This window comes from Oryctolagus cuniculus, chromosome 2 (assembly GCF_964237555.1).
Source record: "Oryctolagus cuniculus chromosome 2, mOryCun1.1, whole genome shotgun sequence".
Lineage (NCBI taxonomy): Eukaryota > Metazoa > Chordata > Mammalia > Lagomorpha > Leporidae > Oryctolagus > Oryctolagus cuniculus.
The window spans coordinates 87,067,750-87,074,863 of NC_091433.1; the positions used below are offsets into that span (position 1 = coordinate 87,067,750).

Here is a 7,114-nt window from a genome sequence, read left to right on the forward strand (position 1 = left end):
TTTTTTTAAAAAATTATCTCTCTCTCTCCCTCTAAGGCTGCCCACCCTTCCTACCCCCTCTAACCCTAATCAGCTCCTGAAAGCCCCATCTCCAAACACAGCCAGCTGGACCCCTAGGGCTTCCACACGTGAACCTCGGGGGAGGCCACAAAGCAGCCCACCGCAGCAGTCAATGCTCTTCTCATTTTCCAGATTAGCCAGAGTCCAGAACAGTGCACACACCCACCAGAGACCAGCCAGCAAGAAAAGGTCTGGCAGGGACCCAGAGTCCATTCTCTTGGCTCCAAGCCCCGTGTTCTGTTCCAGCTCAACTATCGCACAATCCTGGGGCCGGCACAGTGGCACAGGGGGTTAAGCCGCCACTTCAACACCAGCATCCCACAACGGAGCGCACCGGCTCACGTCCCAGCCGCTCCACTTCTGATCCAGCTCCCTGCTAACGCACCTGGGAAAGCAGCAGAAGGTGGCCCGAGTCCCTGCGTCCCTGCTGCCCATGTGGGAGATCATATGGAGCTCCAGGCTCCTGGCTTCAGCGTGGGCCAGCTCTGGTTGTTGCAGCCACTGCGGGCGTAGGGGCGGGGGTGAGCCAGTGGATGGAGGATCGCTCTCCCTCTTTCTTTGTCATTTTGTCTTTTGAACAAATAAATAAATCTGTAAAGCAAAGTCGCAGCGTCCTGCAAGGGCTCAGCTGACAACAGCTTGGCCGGTGCTCAGCAGCCGAGGATCACGTGGGTTGCAGCCGGGGCACAAGGGGAAGGGGCAGTCCCGCGCCCGGCTCTCTCTCCCAGGCTCGCCAGCTCCCTTCGGATGACTTCAGCTCCAGAGAGCACCTTTGTAGCTCCGACTCTCTTGCATTACCCTGAGAGAGCATTTCTCCGTGGCCGGGCTGATAATTTATTTAGTTTTGCTAAGTGTTCCCTCATCGGAAAGGGGGAAGTGGAAGGGGAGGGGCAGAAGGAAGCCGGGTCGCTGTCTTTGAAAAGCCGACTCATAAATGTTCAGGTACGTCCCTTTTTCTGTCGGCTAAGCAGCTTTCCAGCCAAAAACATAATCACGCTGCAAGCGTCTCCCAGGGCTTGCGGGAGCAGACGTATTTTATCTCTCCTTGGTGATAGATCTGAGCAGTTAATGCCCTTGCGTTTTAAGCTTCAATAGATTTTTATCTGAGGCAGCTGGAGTTCGTGGCTCCTCCTCCAACGGTCTCCGGAGCCCTGGAAAACAAAGGAAACTGCGTCCAAGCAAGGTGCAGGCTGCTTCTGTGTCCAGCAGCTCCCTGGAAGGCGGATCCTGTTCTCCTTATCCTCTCCAGCTGCACTGGCTGACGGGGATGGCCAACATATCCCAGTCCTGACCAATAACAGAAGAGGGTGCACTAAGGAACTGGAAGACAGGGCTTTCGTAACAATGAGAACCTTATGAAGAGAAAACACATTACCCTGGCCCATGCTGACTGCTTCTGAATGTGGTTGGGATGTTTGGCACCGCAGCAGTCATTTTGCAACCGAGAAGCAACAAACCAAAAACAAAAAGCCAATATTCTCAGGGCAGCAGGGTAGAAAGGGGAGCCTGGATTTGGGGAACAGCTTGGGTTTTTAATGATAAAACCGATCAAATCCACGATGAGGCAACTGCCTTCCAAATTTCCTTCTGAGTAAACCGTCAGTGTGTGTTTCATCAGGACCCTATTATATGGGATTTGAGCTACACTTGCGCCTTCCACTGACGTTGGTGGCCATCACGAGGCAATCCCGCGCAGGGCTGTTGCTGAGGATGTCGGGTTCCAACATCTGTGTGCGGATCCCAATGTATCGTTCTTCTAGTTTTAGTGGTAGGAACAGTCGCTTCTTCAGCAGGCTGAAGACTGCTTCACGGAGCCTTAACTCATCCGACTGCCATCACCACCCTCCTGCTGGGACAGAGCTGAGCCCCCGGAAGGGGACACTCAGTCTAAATTATTTTCCCAGGGGGCCACCTGTTGCTGACTGTGAGCAGAACCCGCCTGAGAATCTGCAACGCCTCTCATTCCAGAGGCGGCCGTGAGCGAGCCACTCTGGTGGTGGGCATTCGAATTAAACGGGCACCATGGCAACGAGGTTGGGTCCCTGACTGCCCGAGTCTCGTGTGGGGAAGCAGGCAGGGGACTGCATGTCTGAGTTTGCGTCCCTGCTCCACTTCCAATTCCAGCCTCTGGCTGATGTGCACCTGGGAGGCAGCAGGTAATAGCTCAAGTAGTTGGATCTCTGCCGCCCACGTGGGAGAAGCAGATTGAGTTCTGGGCTCCTGGCTTAGGCCTGACCCAGCCTAACTCTTGCATGCCTGGGGACAGAACTGTGATAAAAGATCTCTGTCTCTCTCCTTCTTCTTCTGACCCCAGGGGAGCCAGTGGTGCCAACTCAAGTGATTGGGTTCCTGTCACCCACATAGGAGACCCAGATAGGAGCTCCCAGCTCTCAGCTTCAGTCTGACCTGACCGTGGCTGTTGTGGGCATTTGGGGAGTGAACCAGCATCTGACAACTCTCTCTCTCTCTCTCTCTGTCTCCTTCTCTGTATCTGTTTATATCTCTGCCTTTCAGATAAATTAATAAAAAGTATTAAAAAGGAAGAACATAAGAACCCACCACACAGCAGATAGGGAAACTGAAGCCCTAACAGAGAGCCAGCAGGTGGCGTAGGGCCCCGGCCGAGCCACACCCAGCGCGCTCTTCCCGCCTCTGGGCTCAGCTGAGCTTGCCCGGAGTGAATCCTGTGTCCACTTGCCTCTCACCCACAGGTCCCCGTGTCCCTTTGCTTTCGCGCTGCACGAAGGAAAGGCCACGGAGATGGAGAGGAAGCTGCAGACAACGCATCTGGAAGTTCCATCCCTACACAGGCCGGAGAAGGGGACTTGATGGCTGCAACTAGCACAAGCTCTCCAGGCTTTTCCTGAACAAATCCAGCTTTGCTGGAAGCGGCTCGGTCAGAGACGAAGTTTCTATGGAATCAAGAATCCTCATGGTAATCAGGATAATAAAGGCAATATGTCTCCCTACATCTCCCTGATTAAATATCAACAAAAAGAATACTGAACGAGTAATCTGAGCCAGACCCCAGCCCCCCGAGGAGAGACGCGGCTCCCGAGGTCTCTCATCCGCAAGGCAGGGTTCTTTCCTCCCGCACCGCGTGTTTCAAGCGACGGTGCCTGCGTCCTCCCTGCTCCACAAGCCAGGAGCCTGGCAGCCACATGTGCTGTCTTTTCCTTCCTGCCACCAAGCGCCCACCTTCTTCGTCTGCCCAATGCCACTTGTCTCCTGCAGGTGCCTTGTCTCCCCTCCTCATTTGTTGCAGGTATTTTATATCAGTCCCGATTCTGAGGGTAGCCACCTCTCCTTCTCACGTAGGGTCTCTGTTTAAAAAGCCTTTGGCTGGGACGGGCGCTGTGGTGTAGCAGGTAAAGCCACTGCCTGCGGTGCTGGCATCCCATATGGGCTCCGGTTCGAGTCCCAGCTGCTCCACTTCCGGTCCAGCTCTCTGCTATGGCCTGGGATAGCAGTGGAAGATGGCCTGAGTCCTTAGACCCTTGCACTCATGTGGGAGACCCAGAAGAAGCTCCTGGCTCCTGGCTTCGGATTGGCCCAGCTCCAGCCATCGTGGCCACCTGGGGAGTGAACCAGTGGATGGAAGACCTCTCTCTCTGTCTCCTTCTCTCTCTCTGTAACTCTTTCAAATAAATAACTAAATCTTTTAAAACATAAAAATAAAAAGCCTTTGGGATAGGTGTGGGTGTAGCAAGTTAAATCAGCACTTAGGGTGTGTGCATCCAATACCAGAGAGCCTGGTTCAAGTCCCAGCTCCCCAACTTCCAATCCCTCCACCTGCTAAAGTGCTCCCTGGGAAGGCAGCAGACGGTGGCTCAAGTACTGCAGACCTTGTCACCCACGAGAGACCTGGATTAAGTTCCAGGTTCCTGGCTTTGGCCTGGCCCAGCCATGGCTGTTGGGAGCGTGTGGGGAGTAAATCAGTAGATGAGAGATCTCTCTGTGTATCTCTCTTCCTGTTTCTCTACCTTTCAAATAAGATGAAAACGGCAACAGCTGGGGAGCCGGGCACGCAGGGGGTGGCTCTGTCTGCAAAACTACCCCCCTCTTCCCTGCCGATTCTTTCAGAGACGCAATTTAGCGAGCACCAGATGACTGGAAGCATCCCGGCGGTTTGCTGGCTTACGGGAGGGCTAAGAGGAGCTTAAACAGAAGAGAACTGGGCACCACGGGTCGCAGCTGCATATTTTATGTACTTGCTGAGCAGAGACTACACATCATAAGCAAACATCCAGTGCAATCAGAGGAGGTTGTAGGGAAGGAAAAGAACTTCTGAAAGAAGCCGACCCACTCTGGAGTTGGGCAGAAGGGCTGTCCACTGGGCCTGGGGTAGAGCAGGTGGGTCTCAGAGGGGGCAGTGAAGCTAGAGTGGACACTTACAAAGCACCTGCTCCAGTCATCTGTTTTTCTATGTGTCTTTTTTTTTAAGATTTATTTTCTTTAATTGAAAGAGTTACAGAGAGAGGTAGAGACAGAGAGAGAGGTCTTCTATCTGCTGGTTCACTCCCCAGATGGCCACAAGGGCCGGAGCTGCGCCAATCCAAAGCCAGGAGCCAGGAGCCAGGAGCCTTCTCCAGGTCTCCCATGTGGGTGCAGGGGCCCAAGGTCCCGGGTCATCCCCCACCACTATCCCAGGCCAAAGCAGAGAGCTGGATTGAAAGAGGAGCAGCCAAGACTAGAACCAGCGCCAGGCCAGGGCTTTAACCCACTGTGCCACAGCTAACCTGAGTCTTACACAGAGCAACACAGCTAACCTTTTGAGGGTGGTACTGCCTCTTATCTTTATTTTATCAATAGGGAAACTACAGCCCTGGATTTGTTTTAGAGAGACAGTCAACATCATGCAGCCAGTGCAAGCAAGAGTCAGGATTTGAACCCAAACCACATGGCCTCCTCTTCACTGGTGGGAGAACAGAACTCTGAAACCACAGTCTCGGGGGCTAAGTACCCTGCATGGGCCCAGTCTGCTGGCAAATTTTGAGCCCACAGGGCCTCCACCACTTCTTTAAACAGTGAGTAAAGAAAAATGAGTAATTAAATAACTACTTAGTGCAGAGGTGATGGGACATGAGGACATGAGGGCAAAGTAGCAATGCTTGGGACATAAAAAGGGAGCTCCTAGAACTTACAGTGATCTCTCACAAGACTGAACACATCTGTAATCAGAGGAGGCTGGCATGATCCCAGAGTGACAGAACAGAGCCACGGCCTCTGTTAAACAGTCACCAAGAAGCAGAAAAATAAAGGCATGCGGGTTTTCAAGAGAGAAAAAAAAATAAAGGGAAGATGTCACAGACCAAAACACATTTCAATAACAAAATGCAAATACACAGTTGGAGAGGAGGCAGCCAATGAAATTGGGATAACACTCGAGAAATACATGCACATTACAAAGGGAAAAGGAAAAGAGAAGAAAAAAAAAAGAGGAAAAGTGACTGCTATAGAAGACAGACAACAGCCATCCACACTGAAGTGACCTGGGGGAAGAAAGGGAAACAGTCAAAGTTGTAGCAACAGAGCTAAGGGCAAAGTGGGTCCAAGATCAGTGTCTTCCAAAGAGAGGAGCTCGCTGACTTCTACAGAGGCTGAGTCCTCCATGTAGACTGACTTTCAAGAAGAAAAATTCCCATAGGAACTCAGGGGGAGAGAGCTGGGCTGACTTGAGACTCTTTCTTCCAGGTATGGAATAAATCAAGGATAGAGGCGCTCGGCCTGCCCCGGCTGGAGGGAAGCATTTTATAGACTAAGGATCCCATATGTAATTGAGCTCTTACAAAAGTGACCAAAAGATCTGCCTTGGTTAGAAGATAGAGCAGTCACACAGTCTTTCTTTAAAGATGCATTTGTTTATCTACTTGAAGGCAGAGGGACAGAGACAGACAGAGAGGTGTTTTCCATCTGCTGGCTCACTTCTCAAGTGACCACAGTGGCCCGAGCTGGGCCTGGCCAAAGCCAGGAGCTGGGAACTTGACGCAGGCCTCCCACGCGAGTGGCAGCCTGGAGCCCTCATTCTCTGATTTTCTAGTGTGTTACAGGAAGCTGGATCTGAAACAGAGCACTCACTGTGGGATGCCCGCACTACGAACAGCGACTTAAGCCACTGCACCACAATGCTGGCCCCCACCAGTTATATAGTTTGAAAAAGCTGCTTGAAAATCAAATTGAGAGATGATTCAAAACAAAGCAATAGCAAAATCACACAGAGACTGATTACATAGAGACAAATTACATTGTATGAAAATAATGGTTGCAAATTTGGATTCAAATGTTAATCGAGAATGAAAAGCTAATATTGACATAGTCATATAATTGACAATCAGCTAAAAATATGGGACAATCACAGGGGGACAAGGGGCATAAAACAATAAATTCCTTACTGTACATGAAGGAGTCTGGAAGATCTTTGTAGCTTTGACCATTAAGGGAGCTACAAGTTCAAGCACGTGCTTGATTAAATTAAAAAATAACCAGTATCAAAGATTGTGCTAACAGAATAACGATGGACAGAATCTTAAAAAGTCACCTACACACACAGAGCGTGTGTGACTACAGGATTCACAGGGAGCTATCTGCAGAGACAGTCCAAATTTGACAGAGGTATGTGCCCCCAGAGACTGGCTGAAGAGTGGAGTCTCCTCATTGTGGTCTGTTTTAAAGGTTATCCTGGAGAGCATCTCAAATGAGCTTTGTGAGAATTAGGCTGCAGGTGTGCGCTGCACTCGCCACTCAACTGGACGAACAGGCTTCCTTGCAGAAGTTTCTGGCTCTCCTGTTTGCCTCGCCTTGACCTCTGGCTCTGTGGGAGGTAGGGCCAACCCTCTTCTGCAGCTCTGTACTTCCTGCCCGGTGAGTCTACCCTCAAATAGGAACGGCTTCGCAGAAGAAAGCTCTACCCCCTTAGGAAGCGGATCCGATCCTCCCTCCATTTAGAAGTGAAGGGAATTGCGAGAAGTGGAGGTCCATGTCCCACCTGGCTCCCCTCAGATGCACTCCCCACCCACAGCCCGGTGCCTGCAGGATCCACAGCAGGCCTACTGGG

The 7,114-nt window shown here is 51.4% G+C and overlaps 1 long non-coding RNA gene across 1 annotated transcript; it reads left to right on the top strand.

Moving 5' to 3' along the window:
- Positions 1-721: 721 nt before the first annotated feature.
- LOC138848509 (uncharacterized) lies at positions 722-3,029 on the top strand. Its single transcript, XR_011386362.1, has 2 exons — positions 722-1,002; positions 2,772-3,029. It is a non-coding gene; the product is annotated as an uncharacterized lncRNA (long non-coding RNA).
- The last annotated feature ends 4,085 nt before the right edge of the window (positions 3,030-7,114 follow it).